The sequence below is a fragment of the Narcine bancroftii genome, chromosome 3, assembly GCF_036971445.1.
Source record: "Narcine bancroftii isolate sNarBan1 chromosome 3, sNarBan1.hap1, whole genome shotgun sequence".
NCBI lineage: Eukaryota > Metazoa > Chordata > Chondrichthyes > Torpediniformes > Narcinidae > Narcine > Narcine bancroftii.
The window spans coordinates 234499799-234506488 of record NC_091471.1 but is presented as its reverse complement, the minus strand read 5'-3'; the positions used below and the strand labels follow the sequence as shown (position 1 = coordinate 234506488).

Genomic DNA, 6690 nt, shown 5'->3' with positions numbered 1-6690 from the left:
TCAACCCAGGATGACGCTGACCAGACATACATCCCCGTCCCCAGGCAGTTATGGGGCATGCAGGGCCTCCTTGACCACCAGGAGCCCACTTCAGCCTTAGGAGATGAACCCACCCCCTCCACCCATCCAATATGACCCGCATATGTTGACCCCAGCCCCCCGACCACCCCTCCGCGTGACACCACACCAGCCACATACAACCGTATCACCAGCCCCCCCACTTTCCCTCTGACCAGTGACCAGGAGCCAGTCCTATGACAGTCACAGAGACCCCAGCGACCGCCAAATCATCTCAACCTGTAAATATTGTGTTTACATAGTGGGTATGATTCCTTGTTACTGCCGCCCCCCCCCCCGACCCATGGGACAATTTTAAAGAAGTGGGTGAATGTGGTGATACACCACCGGTCTACTGCAAGGGGAAACTTCTGTACCTGCAGGAGGGTAAGGGTACAGGACAACACCCGGTCGAGTGTCAATCACCCTCCAGGATATAAGCCTGCGCCGGCCTCCCAAGGCCTCACTCAGAGTTGCTGCAGCCACGGAGAGCCAGCCTGGCTCTGTGGAGGTTTTGGTGGATTAAAGCCTGGTTGTTCAGTCTTCACCTTGTGTGTGTCTGATTCTGTCTAACAGTGCACCACAGACACAGTGTGAAACTTCCTCTTCCTCCGTCCTATCATACACTCCTGGGGTGGGACACAGACTGAACCTCCCTCTCCCCCGTCCCTTCACACACTCCCGGGATGGGACACAGAGTGAAGCCCCCTCTCCCCTGTCCCATCACATACTCCCGGGGTGGTAAACAGAATCAATCTCCCTCACCCCGTCCCATCACACCCTCCCGGGGTGGGACACAGAGTGAAACTCCCTCTCCCCTGTTCCGTCATACACTCCCGGGGTGGGTCACAGAGTTAAGCTTCCTTTCCCCCGTCTCATCACACACTCGCAGGTTGGGACACGGAATGAAACTCCCTCTCCCCCGTCCCCTCACCCACTCCTCAGGTGGGACACAGAGTGATGTTTCCTCACCCCCATCCCATCACATACTCCCGGGGTGTGACACAGAATTAAGCTTCCTCTCCCCCGTCCATCACACACTCGCAGGTTGGGACACAGAGTGAAGTTCCTTCTCCACCATTCTCTCTTGTATAAGCACCTCCATCCCCATTCCTGTCTCTCCTGACGTTGGGAATAACTTCACTCCTTCTGTCTAACATAGTAAAGATGAGTCTGGAAGTTATGTTAAACTTGTTTAAGACATTGGTGAGGCCAAATCTGGAATATTGTGTGCAGTTTTGCTCACTGCACTACAGGATAGTGCAGAGAAGATTTACTAGGATGTTACCGGGTCTTCAGGGACTGAGTTACAGGGAAAGGTTAAATAGGTTGGGACTTTATTCCCTGGAGTGTAGAAGAATGAAGGGAGATTTGATAGAGGATGTTGCCAGGACTTCGGGAACTGAGTTATATGGAAAGGTTAAACAGGTTGTCTCTTTAATCCCTGGAGTGTAGAAGAATGAGGGGAGATTTGATCGAGGGATTTAAAATAATGAGGGGGATGGACAGAGTAAATATAGGTCAGGTTTTCCCACTGAGGGTGGTTAGAAACAAGAGGACACGGGTTAAGGGTGAAAGGGGAAAAGTTTAGGGGCAACAACTTAACACAGAGAGGGATGGGAGTGTGGAATGAGGCGAAGTGATGAATTTGGGCTCAATTTGAACATTTAAGAAGATTTCGGACATGTCCGTGGCTGTGAGGGGTATGAACTGGGTGTAGGTCAGTGGCACGAGGCAGAATAATAGTTCCGCACAGACTAGAAGGACAAAAAGGCTGTTTTTTGGGTTGGGGAACACTTTGGAAATAGCTATCATTGCTCCAGGAGTGGACATATGGATCATGGCAGGGAGTGAAGTGACCAGCAGTGGCAGGTCTGAGGACAAAATAATGGGGGCTAGGGTCTGTGAACGTAGCTGCCCCTGCTTCTGGGACTGGAGTTGGGGGGGACCAAGGACTGATCCGTCGCAGAGCCTGGATTTGCAGCTGGGTTGGGGGTGGGGGGTGTACTGACCTCATTTGCAGCCTCCTCAGCATGCGGTTCACATCATCCTTATTGTATTGCCCGGCATGGAGACGGGCTTTGCATAGATTCCTGAGGGGAAGGGGGAGAGAGTTGGAGAGAGAGAGAGAGAGAGGAGGAGAGAGGGAGAGAGAGGAGGAGATAGAGGGAGGAGGAGAGGGAGAGGTGGAGAGAGATGGGGAGATATGGGGAGAGAGAGGGGGTGAGAGGGGAGGAGAGGGAGGGTGAAAGAAGGTGAGAGAGTAGGTAGAGAGAGGAGGAGATAGAGGGGGGAGATGGAGGAGGAGAGGGAGGGGGAGAGAGCGAGAGAGAGAGAGATGGGGTGGGAGAGAGAGGAGGAAAGGGAGAGGGGAAGAGAGATGGGGAGAGAGAGAGGAGGAGGGAGGGGGAGAGGGGGAAGTGGAGAGAGATGGGGAGATATGGGGAGAGAGAGGAGGTGAGAGGGGAGGAGAGGGAGGGTGAAAGAAGGGGAGAGAGTAGGTAGAGAGAGGAGGAGAGAGAGGGGAGTTGGGAGAATGAGATGGAGTGCTTATCTCCCCCCCTTTCCTCCCTCTCTATCTCTCTCCCTCTCTCCCCCTTTCTTCCCTCTCCTCCTTTCTTCCCTCCCTCCCCCCCACCTTGCTCCCCATTCCATTATCCCCTCAATCCCCTACTCCAGCCTTCCACTGGGTCCCTGCACTCATTCTCCTCCCCCCGTGATAACAATCTCCCTCATATTGACCCACCTCATGCCCACAACACCCTCTTCGTGTCACTCCCATCTTCCTTCACTGTCCTCCCTCTTCCGCCCACCTCTCCCCTCGATTTGTCCTCTCTCCTCCCACCTTCCCTCCCCTCTCTCCTTCTCTCGTTCCTTTTTCTCCTTCTTTCTCTCAACCCCTCTCTCCTTCTCTCTTGATCCTCCCCTCTCTCCCCTCTCTCTCCATCTTTCCCTCTTTCTCTCCTCTCTCTACCCCTCTCACCTTTCTCTCGCCCTTGTTTCCCCTCTCTCCCCCTCCCCTTTCTCACCCTCTCTATACATCTCTTGCCCTTCCTTCCATTCTCTCTACCCCCTCTGCACCTTTTTCCCATTCTCCCCTTTCTTTCACTCCTCTCTACCCTTCTCCCCTCTCCCCTCTCTGCCCTTTCCCCCTCTCTCCTCTCTATCCTTTCTTTCCCCTCTCTCTCCTCTTTCTCCCCCTCTCTCTCTCTCTCCCTCTTACCCCTTTCCTTCTCCTTCTTCCATTACTTGCACCCCTCTCTACCCCTCTCTCTCTATCCCCCCTTTCCCCCTCTCCCCTCTCTCCCTTTCCTCTTCCCATCTCTCCCCCTCTCCTCTCTCTCCCCTCTCTCACCCACCTATACCCCTCTCTCTCGCCTCTCTGCCCCTCTTTCCCCTTTCGTACACCTCTCTCTACCCCCTTTCCCCTCCCTCTATCTCTCTCCTTCCCCTTCTTCCTTCTCTCCCTTTCCTCTTCCCCTCTCTCCCTCTCTCCTCCTCTTTCTCCCCCTCTCTCCCGTCCCACCTCTCCCCACTCTCACCCCCTCCTCTCTTCCCTGTCCCACCTCTCACCCTGCTCTCCCATTCTCCCCCCCACTCTCTGTCCCCCCTTCCTCTCCCGCTCTCCCCATTCTCCCCCTCTCTCTCTTTCTCCTCCCTCTCTCCTCTTCACTTCCCCTCTCCACCCTCTCTCCCCTCTCTCCTCTGTCCCAGCTCTCACCCTGCTCCCCCATTCTCCCCACCCTCTCTCCCCTTCACTTCCCCACTCCCCCTCTCTCCCTCACTCCCCGCTCTCTGTCTTCCCTCCCTCTCCCCTTCTCCCTCTCTCTCCCTTCTCTCTCTCTCTCCCTACTCCCTCCCCTTCACTTCCCCTCCCCTCTCCCCTCTCTCCCCTGTCCCACCTCTCACCCTGCTCCCCCATTCTCCCCCTCTGTCTGCCCTCTCTCCACTTCCCCTCTCCCCCTCTCTCCCCCTCTCCCTGCTCTCTGTCCCCCTCCCCTCCCCTCTCTCCCCTCCCTCTCCCCTCTCTCCCCTGTCCCACTTCTCACCCCGCTCCCCCATTCTCCCCCTCTCTCCGCCCTCTTTCCACTTCATTTCGCCTCTCCCCCCCTCTCCCCGCTCTCTGTCCCCCCCCTGTCTTCCCTCCCCATCCTCCCTCCCCATCCTCCCTCCCCATCCTCCCTCCCCATCCTCCCTCCCCATCCTCCCTCCCTCTCCCCCTCTCTCCCCTCTCTCTTCCCTCTCTCCCCTTCACTTCTCCTCTCTCCCCTCTCTCCCCTGTCCCACCTCTCACCCCGCTCCCCCATTCTCCCCCTCTCTCCGCCCTCTTTCCCCTTCACTTCCCCTCTCCCCTTCCCCTCTCCCCTCTCTCCTCCTCTCCCCCCTCTCCCCGCTCTCTGTCCCCCTCCCTCCCCTCCCTCCTCTCTCCCCTTTTTCTCTCTCTCCCCTCTCTCTCTCCCCTCTCTCCCCTGTCCCACTTCTCACCCTGCTCCCCCATTCTCCCCCTCTGTGCACCCTCTCTCCCCTTCACTTCCCTTCTCTGCCCTCTCTCCCCTCTCTCCCCTGTCCCACCTCTCACCCCACTCCCCCATTCTCCCCCTCTCTCCACCCATTCTCCCCCTCTCTCTGCCCTCTCTCCCCCTCTCCCCCCCTCTCCCCCCTCCCTCTCCACCTCACCCCCTGTTAATGATCCCACAGTATTTTCACCACCAACCACAGCAACAGAAAAGCTAGGACAGGAGAACCAACACAATTCCAGAACGAATATTCCGTTCGCCATGTACCCGCCGATATCTGCAGGAGAAAGGGAGGGATGTGGAAGAAAGATGGAGATTTCGGGTCTCCAGATCCCACACCGGGAGCACCGTGCGCAGTATCCAATCTCCGTAACCCACACCGGGAGCACCGTGCACATCTGCAGTCTACGTATCCTTGGGGAAACCATGAATGGACACTTACAACTGGGGGTCTTGCGATAACAGTGTGTCTGGTGGTAGCAGCAGTCAATCTTTTTGCAAAGAGTCTTGTTGACCCCCTCCAGACCACGACACAGATGTGAAGTCTCCAGGTCCCTGCAAACTGTGGGATGGCGAGGAGTGAAATTCTGTATCAGTGTTCCCTTCTCCTCGCTCACGGAGTGGCCTCATCTGACTGGAAGTGAGGGGGAAAGGGTGTGAGGGAGGGGGAAGGAGAAGGGAGTGAATGGGAAGGGGTGGGGAGTGAGGGAAAAGGTGGGATTGGGGGAAGGGGAGGGGTGTGATGGGGAAGAGGTGGGAATGAGGGAAAAGGGGATGGAGTGAGGTGGGAGGGGAGTGAGGGGGAAGGGGTGGGGAGTGAGGGGGAAGGAGAGGGAGTAAAGGGAAAGGGGAAGGAGTGAGGGGAAAGTGGAGGGGAGTGAAGAGGAAGGGGTGAGTGAGGGGGAAGGGGAGGGGAATGAGATGAAAGGGTGGGGAGTGAAAAGGAAGGAGTGAGATCCCTGGAAAAGATCCATCCACACCCCCCCACCACAAACTCACCTAGGGGATTAAACAAGCATTGGACTGTCCCCTCCCTGTCCGAACCCGAGAACCAAAAAGAGAGAGAATTATTGGATGCCTCAGCCAACACTGGAGGGTCCAGACAGAGTGAGAGACCCTCTCCAACCTCCTTCACCCTCTCTCTTTCTCTTCCTCTCTCTCTTCCCCCCTTTCCTTCCCCCCTCTTTCCCACCTCCCCAGCTCCTCTCTCTCCTCTCCCTCATTCCTCTCTCCACCCCTCTGTACCCCACTTTCTCTCCCCCTCTCTCACCCACTCTCTCTCTCCCGCCATTCTCTCCACTCCCCACCCCCAGCTCCTCTCTCCCCTCTCACTCATCCCTCTCTCCACCCCTCTATTCCCCACCCTCTCCTCTCTCCCCTTCTTTCTCCCTCCTCTTTTTCCTCTCACTCTACCCATCCTCTCTCCCTCACTCTATCCCTCTCCCTGCTCCCCCACACTCTCCCCTCTACCCCCAACTTTACCCTCTATATCCATTCTCTCCCCTCTCTCCTCCCACTCCCCTATCTCCTCAGTCTCTCCCAATCCCTCCCATTATCTCCTCCTATCTCACCCCTCTCCACGCTCTGGGTCCCTCTCTCCCTCTCTTATCTCTCTCGCCCACTCTCTCCCTACTTTCTCCACCCCTCTTCCTCTCTGTCTTGCGACCTCACTCTCTCCCCACTATTCCCCTCTCGCCCATTTCTCCCCCCCTTCCCACACTCGCCCTTTGTTCCCACCACCAGCACACCAACCAACACCATCCACCACATCTGGACCCCTGCTGACACCAGCCGTTGATGAAAGGGAGGATAGAGGGGAGGGTGGTGCCTGCTCCTGTCGTTGTAACGTCGGAAAGGCCCAGCTCTCCGGCTCCTGTGAGATCATCAATGAAATGACATGCCCACTGAGTGTGACATCACACCCCTAACTCCACCCACACATCCCATCTATGAATCCGTCCCACCCACACTGGCCCCACCTGCCCCTACCCCTCTAAACCCATTCTAACCATGGATCTGTCCTACCCACACTGGTCCCACCTGCCTCTATCCCTTCAGATCCATCCTATCCATGGATCCATCCTACCCACACTGATCCCACCTGCCCCTACCCCTC

At 56.7% G+C, this 6690-nt stretch overlaps 1 long non-coding RNA gene across 2 annotated transcripts; it reads right to left on the bottom strand.

Annotated features, from left to right (window-relative positions):
• Positions 1–339: 339 nt before the first annotated feature.
• LOC138756414 (uncharacterized) lies at positions 340–6410 on the bottom strand. 2 transcript variants are annotated; one of them, XR_011353057.1, is made up of 4 exons: positions 6327–6410; positions 5574–5608; positions 5017–5136; positions 340–2150 (listed from the first exon to the last, which is right to left on the bottom strand). It is a non-coding gene; the product is annotated as an uncharacterized lncRNA (long non-coding RNA). The 2 variants fall into 2 exon arrangements; XR_011353056.1 differs by lacking the exon at positions 5574–5608 and having other exon boundaries at positions 5017–5208.
• Positions 6411–6690: the final 280 nt, after the last annotated feature.